The sequence below is a fragment of the Dreissena polymorpha genome, chromosome 12, assembly GCF_020536995.1.
Source record: "Dreissena polymorpha isolate Duluth1 chromosome 12, UMN_Dpol_1.0, whole genome shotgun sequence".
Taxonomy (NCBI): Eukaryota; Metazoa; Mollusca; class Bivalvia; order Myida; family Dreissenidae; genus Dreissena; species Dreissena polymorpha.
Genome location: NC_068366.1, coordinates 43,951,362 through 43,967,887, shown reverse-complemented (window position 1 = coordinate 43,967,887; position 16,526 = coordinate 43,951,362).

Below are 16,526 nucleotides of genomic sequence, written 5' to 3'. Positions count from 1 at the left end.
AGCTGTGTAAAGTATAAGATAGTAAAAATAGCACCACACTGGAATTGGGAACGTCCCATTTTATACACGGGTATTTTGTACTCATTTATCTGTTGTGTACTGGAATGTTTTCCATTCTTTGTGTATTTATATATTAGATTATTTTCTCGTACATTAAGGGCATTTACCATAGATAAATAAAACATTGTGCAAGTTTAAACATAATTATGTTTGTATGCAGAAATCTGCAAATGCAACCGAGTTTACCAACGGCTATTATTAGATAAACTGCTCCGGTTCATTTGAACAGCAGTAATGTAGAGTACATGACGTAGCGTGTGACGAAGAAGAAAGTTTATCGCGTTCATAAACTCATTTGAATAAAGTGATAGAATGGCATAAGGGTCCTTATTTTTATGCTAAAATAATTATTAAAGACCCTAGATGCAAAATCGTCAATTATTGAGTTAAATGGATTATAAGATGGATTTTAAAGGATAATTAAAGGTAAGATACTAGTTCTTAAATGTTTTGATTTTTGTTTGTACTTTTGTCGTTCCCTGTTCTCGGGGAAATGATTTTAACATGGGCGCCATTGATGCATCGGATCACACACGGCATTCCCATAACATTATATAAAAAACACGTTCTGCGCGTCCTTAAATTCGTCGTCCGAAGTCGGAAAACGTATTGCCCTGTATATTTTGTCAAATAAAGTGTCAGTCGCTGCAATTGTCTGTCAAAATTGTCAAGGTTTTCGATAGCTAAAGAAACTTCAGCGTACAGTTTATTTAGTATTGACAGACCTGTACAAAGTCGCGCCAGTCAAAAATCATAAAAAGCGACATTTAAAGTTATGGTAGCCAGAACTAGGTCGTCGATGGTGTAGTCCTACATGTATGTTGACATCGACAGCATTTTGTCAGGAGTAATGGCCGCCATATTGGATTTTGATAATTTTCTTTCGTAAATAAAATAAATTATAGTAAAGTAAAATCTTCTTTTCGCGGTCGTACTGTGTTAAAATTCGCATACTGCGTAAAATAGAATGTAGGCATATGATATGGTGATATTTTTACTTGTTTTACAGTTTGTGTGTGAATTTTTTAAAGACTATTTTGCGTACCAGAACAAATACATGTATATCACTACGCATGGTTACATTTGTTAGATTTTAAGCGCTTTATGACTGAATTAAAATTATTGTTAAGGTTATTAGATCTATTTATGTTAAATGTCACGTTGAAAAAATCAAATGGGATAAATAGAATACTAGGATTAGCGTTGAATACAGAGAAGTTTATGTTGCTCGGCTCGAACACCGAAAGCGCTCGCCAAGGCTCGCGCTTCCGGCGTTCTAAGCCTCGCAACATAAACTTCTCTGTATTTAACGCTAACCTAGTATTCTCTATATCATAAACATATATAATAAACAAATTGTTAGTTGTGTATTAGCTTTTTTTGCGTCAGGGGAAAATAGGTAATCGTGGAGTCTAAACGTGGAAAAACCCTTTCGGTGATATAATGCCTTCACTGAATACATTGTGTGTTAGTATGCCATTCGACAATATACGAAGTCCTGTAAAATTTAGAGAGCACATTTTAGAATTGATCCAATACGACTAGTTAAGGTGTGAATAACGTCGGAGTTGACTACCTAGGCCATCCTGTTATCAACATGTGATAGGCATCATCCAATTACACATACAATTGGTCCAAAGACATTGTTCAAAATAAAAAAATGTTTTATTTAATACCTGCTTCTAAGATATTAAAGATAATCACCCGGACCTAATGTAACAATGCTTTGACGTTATAATACTTGTTTGTGTTTCAAAGTACAGAGTTACTGAACATTCAACGTATTTACAAGTCTATATTTTTTGTATAAAAATATTTCCAGGTTTGATATTAAACCCATTGTGATTTAGAGTAGGGGGATGGAAACGGTGTACATCCCTTCTAGAATTTGCAAAGGGTCTTCTTTGAAATTACATGGGCTATTTTAATATAATCTCTGTGATTTATTTGACTTTGAAGTCAATGTACGTAAACGAGAACATGTTTTTGTAAGAAAGTTAATTGCTAATTATTCTAAAGTTACAGACTGGTTCAGTTGGTACTACGTGTTACGGTGTACAGTCCAACAGTCCATACTGACCATAGACGATACAGAATGGAAGATTCGGATCAAATTATTTGACCATACGAACCATATTGTCAGACCATTACATATCGTGACCTGGTAATCAAAGTTGTAACCCGCGATAAAAGAAATGCCCCGAATCGGTTCCAAAAGAAATACAACGAATGTCAAGCATACATACTGGCCAAATGCGCCATAACCTTTCCAATAATCAACTTCCTTTGCTTTAAAAAATAATACTGAGATACCTTGTGTAAAATAGTAACGATCGAGTTGCTATTTGTTAAACAACGACGCGCATTTGAAAATAAAAGATCACAACGCCTGCACCAAACCTAAAATAAACTATTAAAATCTTAATGCAAGTGCGTAAAGTAACGTTCAAGGTTAACATGTTCAGCCCGCAGTATAATCAGGAGCGACGCTGGAATCCTAGACAGAACTTTCTTTAAACGAAAAATCTATTAAAGCGGAAATTATCGTCCCTGATGCGCCAGCTATGGCTTATCTGTGAAGATTCTTCATATGCATGCATAAAGCCAGATGCATGCAGAGCGGGGCTTAAACTGTATTCTTCTCATTTTATAACCCAAACTAAAAAAGATGTAGTTGCATATAGCAGTGTGGCTTTATTACCACGACTTTATGGATATTTTGTATATTTTGAGGTAACCTCACATCACCTCGTTAAAGAAGACATACATGTATTCGCGATACACAACTTGAATTTACATTTGACATTCTTCTGCGCACTTAACATTTATCAAACATTCGCTACAACAGGAGCTTGTACAACAATGTGTGAGGAAACTATTCACGCAAGCACGTTTGTATATGTTGATGTTTAAGTATCTAACCAATTTTGTATCGTCTATCGTGAATATAATATGAGAAAGTGCATACACAGGAAAGAAATATCGCTAAAGACATAGAAATAAGCTGCAAATACCTTTTTTTCTCGTGTGAAATCATTTACTGAACTTGTATTTGTGTACATTTTTATCAAAAAAGAACGTCTCCAACTTAAATAGACGCAGTCTTCAAAAGTGTTTATATTGTTTTCGTTCAAATTGTTTACAACACGATACTAAATATCTGCAGGTGCTGCTTTAACATGTCGTATTCAGATGTTTCTCGTTTGATTTGGCTTTTGTGACCTAGCTATTTAAACTCTTACAAAACAAATACAATATATAAAAGCAAATATTAACTTTTGATAATACATCTCCATAATTTAGCATTGCCATGTCTTCTTTTATATCAAAGTAAATTGATGATGTTGCCTTCACGAAATGGTATACACAGTATGTATGTTTCTGCATGTAGTGTAGTATTGATTCGCTCGTATGTATACGTATTAGTCTAACTGCGAATGGCGGTAGGATAAAGACTTTAAACGGATATCACTTATTCAATAAAAGTCTAAACGCATTGCAGATAGTAACAATAAAAGGTAAGTGTTTAATACATTATTATATTTTTTAAACGCGCTTAAAAAAACAAGCCTTCGCGAGTTGTTCTGGATTTACTTAGTTAATGTGTATTCCAAATAACCTGATTGCTCAGCGATATATCACATCATTATTCAATTGTATGCCTGTATTTTGAAAGTAAATCACACATTATATATCAGAAAAAGAACATGATAACATCAAGTAACGCCAAACCATTATTAAATGACGTCATAAGACTATATGTTTGCTGTTTTCAGCAAGGTAAACTTTTTGATATGGTTTTGTGATTGTGTATACAATGAATATGAAGCTGTGCGCAAAATGAAAAGCTCTTAAGGGTTTAATATTAAAATCGGAACTTCATCTTCAATATTTAGGACTACTAATTTAAACTCATGTTTCGTTTTATTTTCAATTTGCATTTGTATGTGACATGTAAAAGAAGAGCGTTCCTTACTTTTGAATTTAAGTATTTGGCAAAATATGTTTTTACCTTACATACTTTATAACGCCACTTTAAACGTAAAACAATTTTCCAATACCCTTCATCCAAAGAAGAACAAGAAGCTTTCAACTGATAACAGAAGAATACTATCACATGATCACCTTCAAGAAATCTTGAGATAGGATAAACATTCCTCTGTAATAAATTTGAATTGTCGAAACTTAATCCTATCAGGAAGTAGGTAATTGCGGCGATTTTCTGTTTACATTAGGCGTGTATTCGACATGTATTGCTTTCTTGATTTTTTTATCGTGCCGCGATTGATATTGAAAACGGAAAGAAGTCTCCTTATTATTATTAAATGCATATATAAATGCATTTCAAAAGAAATGCGTACTTCTCATTCCTTGCCATATTCAAACGCATATACAGTTTTATTAATTTTACACTCTACACTATGATAAGCTTCTCGTATATTCTCGTTTATTCTTGGTTATTCGTAGATTAATATACTAATACATTAACGTTTATGTTGTACCAACATCTAACAATTGCAACGACAACACAAAAAATAGTTTATTTCTCAACAAAGGTGATGTGGAGGGTTTGCCATTATAGCGTTGACATTGTTTGCGATAAAGTTTTTTCAATCCTCTCAAAATGTTTTGTATTTTGTTTTACCGACGCTTATAATAAAACCACACACGAAAAACAATAATCGTTTAAGAAGAAAATGTCTTAACGTGTATACGATTGCATAAAGAGCGCATTCCATTGAAGCAAACATTGTAAACTGTGATAAGGCTATTGTTTATTTAATGTTCAATAATATTATCCTTAAAACGGTGCTTTTGTTCGTACGATAAAAGTAAATAAAGACAGACTTGACGTATTTTATTCAAACTTCCTGATCAAACTTGTGCGTTAAATTAAGATATTTAAAGCGGATAATACAATGCCCGCCATTAACGAATCTTTACAGAAGAAAATGAACCTATGTTTTAAGACTCAAACTGGATTCTGCAAACTGTATAGCTTATTCCAGTCATTGTTACACACACATAAACTGAATGAAGTTTGATTATTTTGTCATAAATTTTAATACTTAGCATACAATCATGTTTTAATGATAACACTTAAATATTATGAATGATTTAAATTGTTATTTGTCCCATGAGATGAATAATGGGTAATTTTGATTATTGAGCGTCTCATAGGCCGCAATATAATTTAGTATTTACTGCTAGTAGACAATACCAGGCAATACACAAAACGTTATAGTTGCCGTATTACAAATAAGATTTATTAATTATATGTTTCGCATTTAATATATTAATAGAAGACGATGTTGTAGAAATATAACTTGCGGTGACTATGATAGAAATCGTGTGGGCCCTCCGAACGGTATAGCCTCCCTATCTAATAATGAGGGGTTTAAGGCGGTGACCCTAGTTATTTGTGCTTATGTTGCGCGTTTGTATTGACTCGCATCTTTGGGCTATTGGTTATTTGAAAATTAGGTAACATGTGTTTCCTTGTTTATATCTGACATGGTTTTAACATGTAAAGTGTAACCATACACTATTTAGCTTGAACAAGTTGGTGTATTTATAGATCACTGTTACTTTGGCTCGATTGGTCATTGTCGGCTCGGGTATTACTTACATGTACCCCGGGTACTCTTAGTATACTAACTTGAACCCCCGGTACGGTAAATATACTAACACTTACCCGGGAAATTTAAAGATAAATCCGTCGTTGTCGGATTTTTTTTAATTAATTATATTCACATTTATGTCAATTTTCTGTAAAATGGCCTCTATAGTATCGAAACGCATACAAAAAAAGCATGTTGATGCATTTTTTTTAAAGAGAAGTTTAAGATATTCGGTAGCGTGTTTTACGACATCGGCTTTTGGGCGAGAATACAACTCGGGTACAGTCTAATATCGACCGGGTACGATTAAGTATATTTACCGAGTTTTACAGTCAAAGTCGGAAAACGGGCAAAATTTCACAACATAAAACACATTGGCTTAAAATGAAACTAAACTGCAAATATATTTGCGAAACAAAACAATTGCATGAAAACCCACAAACAAATTAGAACTTACATTATTACCACTTTTAGCTGTCCCAGCCGCTACAGCTAATCCAGTGCATATTGTAACACGAATATAGGAAGATAAACTACTGCACATTATACGAAAAATTCTATACAACGTGCAGCTTGATATGTATTATCATTGTGTTTGTCGTTTTCTTATATCAAGCCATGCCCTTTCATTTAACTACATTGTTTTCGTAGATACATAAGTAGCTGTTTGAGCATGGTCGCGATGCTCCTGCTAATGAACCTACTGGCAATGATAAATATGGAAAGTCTATTTTTTGCAGTTATTTCTTGGTCGAAAAATTACATTCGCGCCGATTTTGAAATTTTTGACTTGGACTGCTGAAACTCTAAATAGTGAGAGAATGAATCCCAAAGAACATTAAAAAACATCTCGACACACAAATATACTATCAACAATACAGAAACTTGAAGATGAAAACATTACATTTATAGTTCGTTTAGTCCCTTTAAATATATTAAAATTTTCAAGTATGATTCGTAAGTACAACATTATAGAACGACTGCTCAATGTTTACAAATCATCCATTGAAGATAAAACAGTTTCATTGGAATGCAATGTTTCGATAAACTTCTGAAACTACTATGCGCAATATGAAAACAGAATTACTCTGTGAAATAATGCCTTTTTAATAATTGTTTTAACTGATGTTCAGTAGCACGTTGTAGTTTTTTGTGCTTTTGTTGTTGTATTAGTAAAAGTATGTCTCAATTTAAAACATATAAGTTTTCTTCAAAACTCGTTTTTTATATTCTTTAATGATGATTGTGATCACTTCTAATGTGTTCTTGAAGAGTAATTTCGTCCGTAAAAACTTTCTATTTATAAAAGCCGCACTTAGGATTTTTCATTTCGATGACAAAAACTTAACGCCACCCCTCCTACGATATCACACAAGTAGTTTCAGCTGATAACAGAAGGCGTACAATCGCGAATAGGGAATTTCAATGACACATGGCAACCTTGAAGAAAGTTTAAGATAGGAAATCAATTTATATTATGAAATGTGGGGACTTTATCTTTCAGGAAGTTGAACAGTTTTTCAATAGCCTGTAATTTTTTTGCGTACACGGCTTTTATCTTGTCATTCTTTTGCGTTATCGATCAATGAACATATCCAACATGCAAAAAAGATAATGGTATTTAGTAAATGTGTCAATGTCGGACAAACGTTTAGAGAATATGCTCACTGGTTTTTCTGATTTCGAATACGTTCCTCGTATATTTACTTCAATATTAGGTATGCATATAGTCGTGTTTACATATTCTAACACAATGAATTGTGGTGTGTGCAAACAGACAAGATTACAATTTGAAATCAAAATGTGCTGAAATGTATCATACAAAGCGACTACAAAGATTGCATAAACTATGTTTCATATTGAGTTTTCAGCAGCCATATTATGATATGTGATTCACAGCAAAAGCCAAACGTTCTCTGGTAACACATACGAGTAGAGGGAGTAAATTGGCACAAATCTATCTTAAATACTTGTTTTTCTCTACTTTTTAAGAGGTAAATAATAGTAAACATGTGAATGAACACCTTATGCATATGTTCTTGTAGATTGTTAACCGTTATTTTCCTTTATGAATTGTTCAAATGATAAGTGTGTGTTTAATCCTCCAGCTGATAGTAGTAAATCCCTATATTTTTTAAACATTTCATAAATCATTCTTTGTCGATATGACATAAGGGCAATATATTGCGGTTCGTTATCAGTTAAGTCTGTAAAAGAAGACATTAAAGATTCCTCCGTAACTGTAGTAAATAAATTCTCATAACCGCGATGCAATGATTAACCAGCAGTATTGGGTTAGGTTATGGAATTATTGAATAACGCAAAACATATTTAAACGTTGAACTACTGGATATTAATAATATCCGATCAGGTCGGACACATGTGGAACGCATATACACATTTAAAAATATATTTGATTGGTGAATGTGTTGTTTATGTTTTAACTGAACAATATTTGATTGAGATAACCGTTAGGTGCCATGATGTAGTTGTGAAAACTTATACGCATGTAAACATATATTTACATAATAATACATGTAGCGTAAATAATTTCATGTAATGATTGTCATAGCTATCAGATAAATAGTTTTCAGTTGTTGATTGTTTAGCCTAAAAATATTCATAACGGACGTAGGCATATTTTATGTGCCCATAATGTCTTACAGTTTTAATGATTCCGTCTTTCGGTCTCAGATCTTCTAAACTCTACTTCATGTCTGTCTCTATGTTTTGTGTACGGTGTTGAGCATATTGCTCAACATATTGCGCTACGCGTGTATTGTATATTTGTGTACAACCTTAATTGACTATAGCTTTTGTATAAGACAAATTTCTGCAGGTGCTAACAACCAGAAAAAAAGTGTAGTTTTAAATTATACAATATTTTCAAACAGTATTTATTACAGGTTCTGTTTCAGAAAGAACTCTGAAAATGCGTGGGCTTTTAATCCGCTTATGGATAACAGTACGGAATTTTTTCTCATACTCGTTTGTTCGTAAGCACATTCTTTACAAACAACTAATATGTATGAAAATAATATGTTTACTTTAACATACTTTATATTGTTATTTGACCAATCTGTCTTTTCCTTTTAAGTGCAGACCAAAGCGTCTAATGGGATTCTCAGTGTGTCGTTTCAGTTATCACCAATTGATAGTTTATATCGAGTTGATAGTTGTGTTAATGAGTTAGTTGTTATGTCCTTCAGGCTATTATCATCGCACTAGTTCATTCCGATGCTATTAAAACAAATGTTGCAACTGTCTCGCCTGCAACTGAGCCAGACACAACAACACCAGTAAAAACAACAGTAACGGACCCAGATAATGTACATTCAGTCACGGATTTAACAATCACAACTTCAACAGAGGCAAATAAAACAAGCAGTGTAGCCACAACATTAGGAGTTATTACGACATATTTGCCAACCGACTCGACACCAACTGGTAAGCAAAGTTGTTTGCAATTAAAACTCACGATATATTGTTAGAATGACTATGTATATATCCATGAGTATTTCATTATAGTTGTAAAGATATTTAAAATGCATACATATGAAACTATACCACTCAATAACACAATTGATATTCATATTAAACAAGCGAACACCTAGTTATTAGTTTAACACTTTTATATAAACTATTTATTGCTGGCTGCCTTTCTGTGTGTCTACTTAGTAACAATAATATGAAATTTTGAGAATGCAAGCTACCAAGTGTTTCGAGTGGTTATTTCACTGGTGACAACAATACCGTAGGTTCAACTATCACAATAACATGTGACCCAGGTTATATACTTAACTTAAACGAGACCCTCACGTGTTTTAAAAATGGAAATTGGTCTGGGCCAATAATGCGATTTACTTGGTACGCATATTTACTATTTCGTTTCGCAAGCTATTTATTTATTTAGCATAATTACTTACCGCATGTTTATATAAATTCCTTAATGTTCTATAAAACATTTGAAACAAAGCATTCGTTGTGTAAACACTGCAGGTAATTTCGGTCCGCAGGTACAGACGGATCTTCACGAGAACTGCAATCTCTGTCTAAAATTCAATAGTCAACACACACAATGGGTTGTTAAATCTACAACCACTATCGGCAACGCATGTCAATAGAGAAATAGTGTTGCTGATTTAATCGTCAAACTAATGGACGTGTTCGCATATTTTCCGACATCTGAGCGTGATAAATATATGCGCCGTAACTTTAAGTTATGTTAACAAAATTAAATCACTCTGTGCACATTTCGAACAAGAGATTTTGTACCAAAACGCCTTCGCCTAAGGAAATCAATTGGCTACTCGGATGTGTGTTCTTGTAACTGCAGATTTAAACCGAGCAGCGTGTGATCAGTTATATAAAGAAAACATTCACAATTTTCAATCGTTAAGCGTTTTAAACTCTGCATATTAGTCCTTTTTTCAGCTGATGTTGATTATTACAAAACAGTTTTTATAGATGGTATAGTTTAGCACTTGTTTTAAGCGTAAGGTAACGAATACATGCATTTTTCAATGTAAATCGAAATAATTATAGAGAGTCAGTAACGCTCTTCATCGACACTTTTAAAGAAGAACTGTCGCCAAATAGTAATTATGCGTTTCAGCTATTCGATTGTCCCCGCGTATAAATTCTAATATCGCCTATTTGGCGACGCCCAACGCGGTCTCATCTCGCCCTGTCTTTGTGGCAGCTATGTGCATGTTTGCAGAATAGAGAGGCCGAGTAATATAATAACTCGATAATGACACAATTCATACTACTACTACTACTACTACTACAATTACTACTACTACTACTACTACTACTACTACTACTATTACTACTACTACTACTTCTACTACTACTACTACTACTACTACTACTACTACTACTACTACTACTACTACTACTACTACTACTAAAATTACTACTACTACTACTACTACTACTACAATTACTACTATATTATATATATTTCAATTTTATAAGTAATTTTCAGTTTGCATCTTCCCTTATATTCCAAACGGTTATTATACCGGTGTCAATTCCACCATCGAAGTGCATTGCAATGACGGATATGAGTTGGCGTCAAATCAAACATTTACCTGCCGTGCAAATGGAACATGGTCTGGCACGCCACGGTGCGATCCTATTTGTAAGTTTACAACTATAAACTCAACATGATTTCAAGTAAAGAGAGAATTTTTCATGGGATAATAGTGCATATGTATTAGCTGAAAAAAGAAAAGTATAACATCGAACATTTATTCGCGAGAGTTATATATTAAACACAATACTTAAACACCACCTGACGTGTTAAACTGGAGCTTTACACTTTAACAGAGCTAAATATAGAAGAAATAAAAGTTTAGCAAAGTTGGACAATATCGTAATACGCAAAACGCCACACTAGTTTAAATCCAAATTCGTTCAATTCATGTTATCAACACTGAAACATAGTGCCCCGATATCGTGCATTCAAATCACTGCGTGCAAGTAAGAAACTCACATATTTCTGCGATATACCGTTTACTAGTTCAAAGTGCACATACGTTTGCCAGTAAAAAAGTGTCCTCCTTGAGCGGAGGAGGAATATGGTCGTAGGAAGGATTGTATGACCAATTCCTACACAACGTATGAATGGAACCCATGATCCTCGGATTTGTTGTCGACCCCTCCACCAAAATGAGCTTGCCCGTCCTGTCCTTCACCAACTCGACATATATGTGTAATCATGTATTGTAGATATACAATAGTTGGACGTAATTTTAGCTTTCTTCCCAATACTACTCTTTTGGATGTAGCAGTGTTAACTTAAATACGTATTTATATGAAAGCAAGTATATTAAAGATGTATTATCTCAAGCACACTTATTTTTTGCTTAAAATCAGTGAAATGTTATAAGCATGGCTGATAAATAATTAACCGGTCCAAACGATCTGCTGCAACTTGAAACGCCATTAACTACAAAATGAGAACGCCTTTTTTAACAGCTTTATTGATATGGTTTAAGTGTTGTATACTGCGGACTTACATTATAAAGAGATTACATATGGTTTGAATTTTTTATTCTTAAATTGTTTCTTTTCAGATGTGAGTTATAGTGATCATTGTAATGTGACCAAACAATGTACAACTGCAAATTCTACGTGTGATACTTCCACAAAAACGTGTATTTGTATGAATAAGGATGACTTTTACTTAAAGAGCAACGACTCCTGTTTAAAAAGTAAGTCACAAGCATAAAACATATTCCTAGACTTGTGTGTGCTTTTAAAATGTCATATAAATGTACCTTCAAACCATGCAACGTATGGATAAGCATACAAATTAACATGTTCTAGATTGTAAATCAGAATTTTAGTGCAGCGATTTGTTATTGTAGATTATATTTTATTTATAATGGTCTTCTGTGTAAAGCACATATGTCGAAAAAATGCTTTTACGTTTGTTTTCATGTGTATCTGACCACAAATAAGTATTTATTGTTTTGTTTTACAGGACTTCCACTTGGAAATGACTTTAATATATCAGATCCAGAAGCAACAAATTCATCTATTTGTGTTGTCGTCACGTCAAATTCTACAGATGCAGATGCTGTCTATGTGGAAATTCGAATTAATAATACAATAATTCGAACTAAGTATTTCAAAATATCAGAGACTGGGAATTCTAATATTACACTCGATAGTTTGATGCCAGGATTGCGATATGAACTTAATGTTTATCTGTCGCATTCGTTAGTTCCAAGTAGTGAAAGCCGCAAGTTCACAGTGTTTACATGTAAGATTGTTTTATAGCTATGATATTTGCAAAAAATGTTATAAAGTGTTTAATCTTATTGAAATATGTATTTATCAATATTCGTCCGTCAACAATGTGCTAAATAATTTAGTAATATATGCAAAATGGTGGATACAAACCATACTTATTTTTTAAAGACTTTATTAAATTTTGAAGCGTTCGTACTAAGTTTGTTTCATTGTAGTACCAAACTGCATGATGAGCTGGGACATTAGCAGTGTGACAAAAGATGCGATAATATTTAAGAAGATGACTTCGGAGAAGATCGAATATTATGTTCTGGCTATGGCACAATTGAAATCCTTCACAGCAAACAATATGTCATGTAACGAATCAGCATACTGTGTATTTACTCAAGATGTCGAAACAATTGCAGTTACTAATCTGTTGCCTGGTACAAAGTATGCTTTTACTTTCAAAACTGCAATTGAAAAGGAAGTAAACATACGTTATGCGCTAAGCGATGAGGTTTGTCAGGCGTTCGATAAATATACAGGTACATACGGGTTTAAAAGACCTGAACAATGAAACACCATATTTATAAATATTATATCTTAAATCGGAGTCATCGCATGGTTGATTTATTTTGCTCTTCGAATGCATGTGTGTTTCCAGACTGAACAATAATTTGAAACGTAGTGGTTTGCCTTTCAATTTGCTAGATAAGGTTCAGAGTTTTGTTTAGTGTTGTTTTGTCCTGATTGTATAGAAAATAGAAAACATTAACAACTTTACATGAGCTTAACATCAACAATCCATCGTTCGAGCATATCAAACATGGCCTTATTTATACATAATTTTCGTACATAACTAAATTGAAATAATGACATGATAATAAATAAATATTTCAGTTCCTGAATTACCGGACGGCATTGACATTCCTATCACTTCAATACGTGATAAAAGTTTTCAAGTGAAATTTGCAAACAGAGGGCAAATGAATTTTACCGCCTGGCATGTTTATGTATACTGTGTGTTCAATGAGAGTGTTCTAGTCGGAAACTATTCAAAACATCCAGAAACCACCGCTTTAAATGTTTCAGTCAACATAGCACCAGCCACAGAATACTTTGTTTGTATTTTTGTCACTGTGCCAGAACAGACGAGCTCAATATGGAATAAAACCATCTATACAAGTAAGTGCTAAAAACATTGAATGCATGTTATATATGTACACAAGATTAAGATATTGCATTGCATCGTCGGTAAAAAAAATGAGGAAATCACACTACACTTCTAAATATATTTTTGGTTGCATTTTGTGTTTTTTTGCAGGACCTATAAACTCATATCCGGCACAACTTGGCGAGATTTCAACCACCAGTATTACACTGATGTTCAACATCGAACAGAATTCAGCCAAGTATTCACATATAAGTATTATTGTTCAAAATCCAGATATAACATTCAACGGTGTTGTTCAGTGTTCCGACAAATCATACAACTGTACATTTGAAAAACCAGCAACCAATACGAATGTTCAGTTGTCAAATCTTACGGTTGGAGTGTTGTATAACGTGTCAGTATACACCTCCATTGGAGGTATTGCAAACAGCGACCCTCAGCTTATTATATCGTTCACAGGTTCGTGTATAGTGATTGTTGTTATTGTCATATTTTGCCAGACTAACACTTGATTCATATTTAAATATGTAATGTTGTTATAAGTGGTCTCTAAATGCTTGAATTATTTTTAGTTGTGTTTAAATCTTTCATAATGATATATTCATAGCATTGCACTAATACATTACTTTTTTGAAGTTAGTCATTTAATGATGATTGATTTATGTGTTGGCGTGTCGTTATAACAGAACCCGGCAGAATACGAACGGAAAGTGTAAGAGTAACAGAACTCACTAACAGCTCAATAAAAACTGTTTGGAACAAAGCTGATGGTCATGTCGATGGCTATCATGTATCATTTTCTTGTCGGAGCCCCAACGTCAACTCGTCAATGAATTTGACGCATCAGCAGACGGTTACACTAACGGAGGCCACTGTGAAGCAACTAGACCCGGGATCTTTTTGCAATATTTCTATTGATGTTTTCTTGATTAATACAGATAATAATACGTTATATGCCGATTCTGTAACGACAGCCCTCAACAAAAGTACACACGAAACAGGTATTATTGCTATCTTGTTTGTGATAACAATGAACAATAATGAACATATTAAATTGGAAAGTTTTGGCGATATTTATGTCTTTAAATAATGATATTCCAACACATTTTCGAGTTAACATATCATGGTAAATTATTATTGATATAAGGCGGCAATGAATGTTATTTTGTAATTCCTTTTGGCGTTGTGGTGAACAAAAACATTACCATAAAACCACGATAATTTACGAGGTGTTCCACGAGGCAGAACTGAGAACATTTTTACACTGTTAAAAGCATTATTTTAAACTTATTTTACTTAAGATATTTTTAACAAAGTTCCTGAACTCGTTTAATAAACTCGTGCCAGATCCTATATATATTAATTTAAAGAATAATATTATGAAAATATTATTGTATATAATATGATCATATTTGAAATTAAGGTATTGCGTCAGCAAGTGAAATACGTTTATTAACACATGTGTGCCATTGTTATCTGAATATATTATACTGATCCGTAAACAACATTATACTATAAAAGAATATATATAGGATCTGGCACGAGTTGTCATTTCATACCATATTTTATTAAACGAGTTCAGGAATTTTGTTTGTAAGCGAGCCTTTGGCGAGCTTACTAACGAATTTCTTGGACGAGTTTAATAAAATATGGTATGGTATGACAACGAGTGTCAGATTGTTTTTATCACATGCTTTTAAATGAGCAAATTAAAAAATATTTACGCAAACAGAATGATAAATCCCGAGTGTTGTTTATATTTCGTGACGTCAATTGACGTTGCAACGTCATTTCAGCAAAATAACATAATGCGATTGGTCAATAAACGAAAACTAAGCCTGTAAAATGTTGTATTACACATGTGTTATATAAACAAAATATGCAATGGTTGTATTACATGGGAAACAGGGTATAGCATGTGATAAAAGGTAATACTGGCTATGCAAATAAAATCATTACTTATGCGATTCGTTACAGATAGTGAGACACACAACTGCAAACTAAAGCTAAAAATATGTGAACGTAGATTAGCTTGCAAATATAGCTCAACAAGTGTAGATGCGAATAAAGATTTTCTTGTGTGTATGTTTAAGCTCCCGGAAACGTTGACAACTTGAAAATGTCCAATACAACATCACGATCGTCTGTTCTATCCTGGTGGGCTCCAAAAATCAGAAATGGTGTTCTCCGTCATTATATTGCTTGGATTAATTACCCAAACGATACATGTGAACGACTTTCTTTATGGTCTTGTATAGACTGTGACAATGTTACTTCACTCAACCTAAGCGTATTACAGGTACACATATTTGTTTCAGTTGTATTGCTAGAATAAATAACAATTGATAAGTTGTCATTTTATTGAATAAGCAAGAATACTGATTGAATTTACGCAATAAATATTGAACTTTATATTTTTAACTTATTTATTATACTTCACTCATTGCATCGGTCAGTGAAGCTTCGCGAAATGATATTAATAATATGCCGTAAAGTCAATAGCATTCTATACAACGATGAAAGGAAGACAAAATGCGTTATTCTTATATTCGGAAAACTTTTATTTTATTAAATCCTGTGTTTTAAATAAAATATATTGTTTAATTATTAGATATTTGATTTCATTCCTACATACTACGAGTATTTAAGTTATCCGGTTATTACTGGTAATTTGAATCTGATAAAAATACCTTGAAGAAATGTCGTTCCCCTACGTTGAGAAGGTATTTACTAAATAACTATAGGTTTTTCTTGTTCTTATCAGGATTGTGCGATCAAATACGATCATAATAGACGAAAACTTATAATGTTCTTATTATAGTTTACTTTATTATATTAGGTGCCTGCATGTTCAAAGATAGATCCGTTCACGTTCATCTCTGGTGATTCATTACTCTGGCCCGTGACGAGTTTACATCCATTCA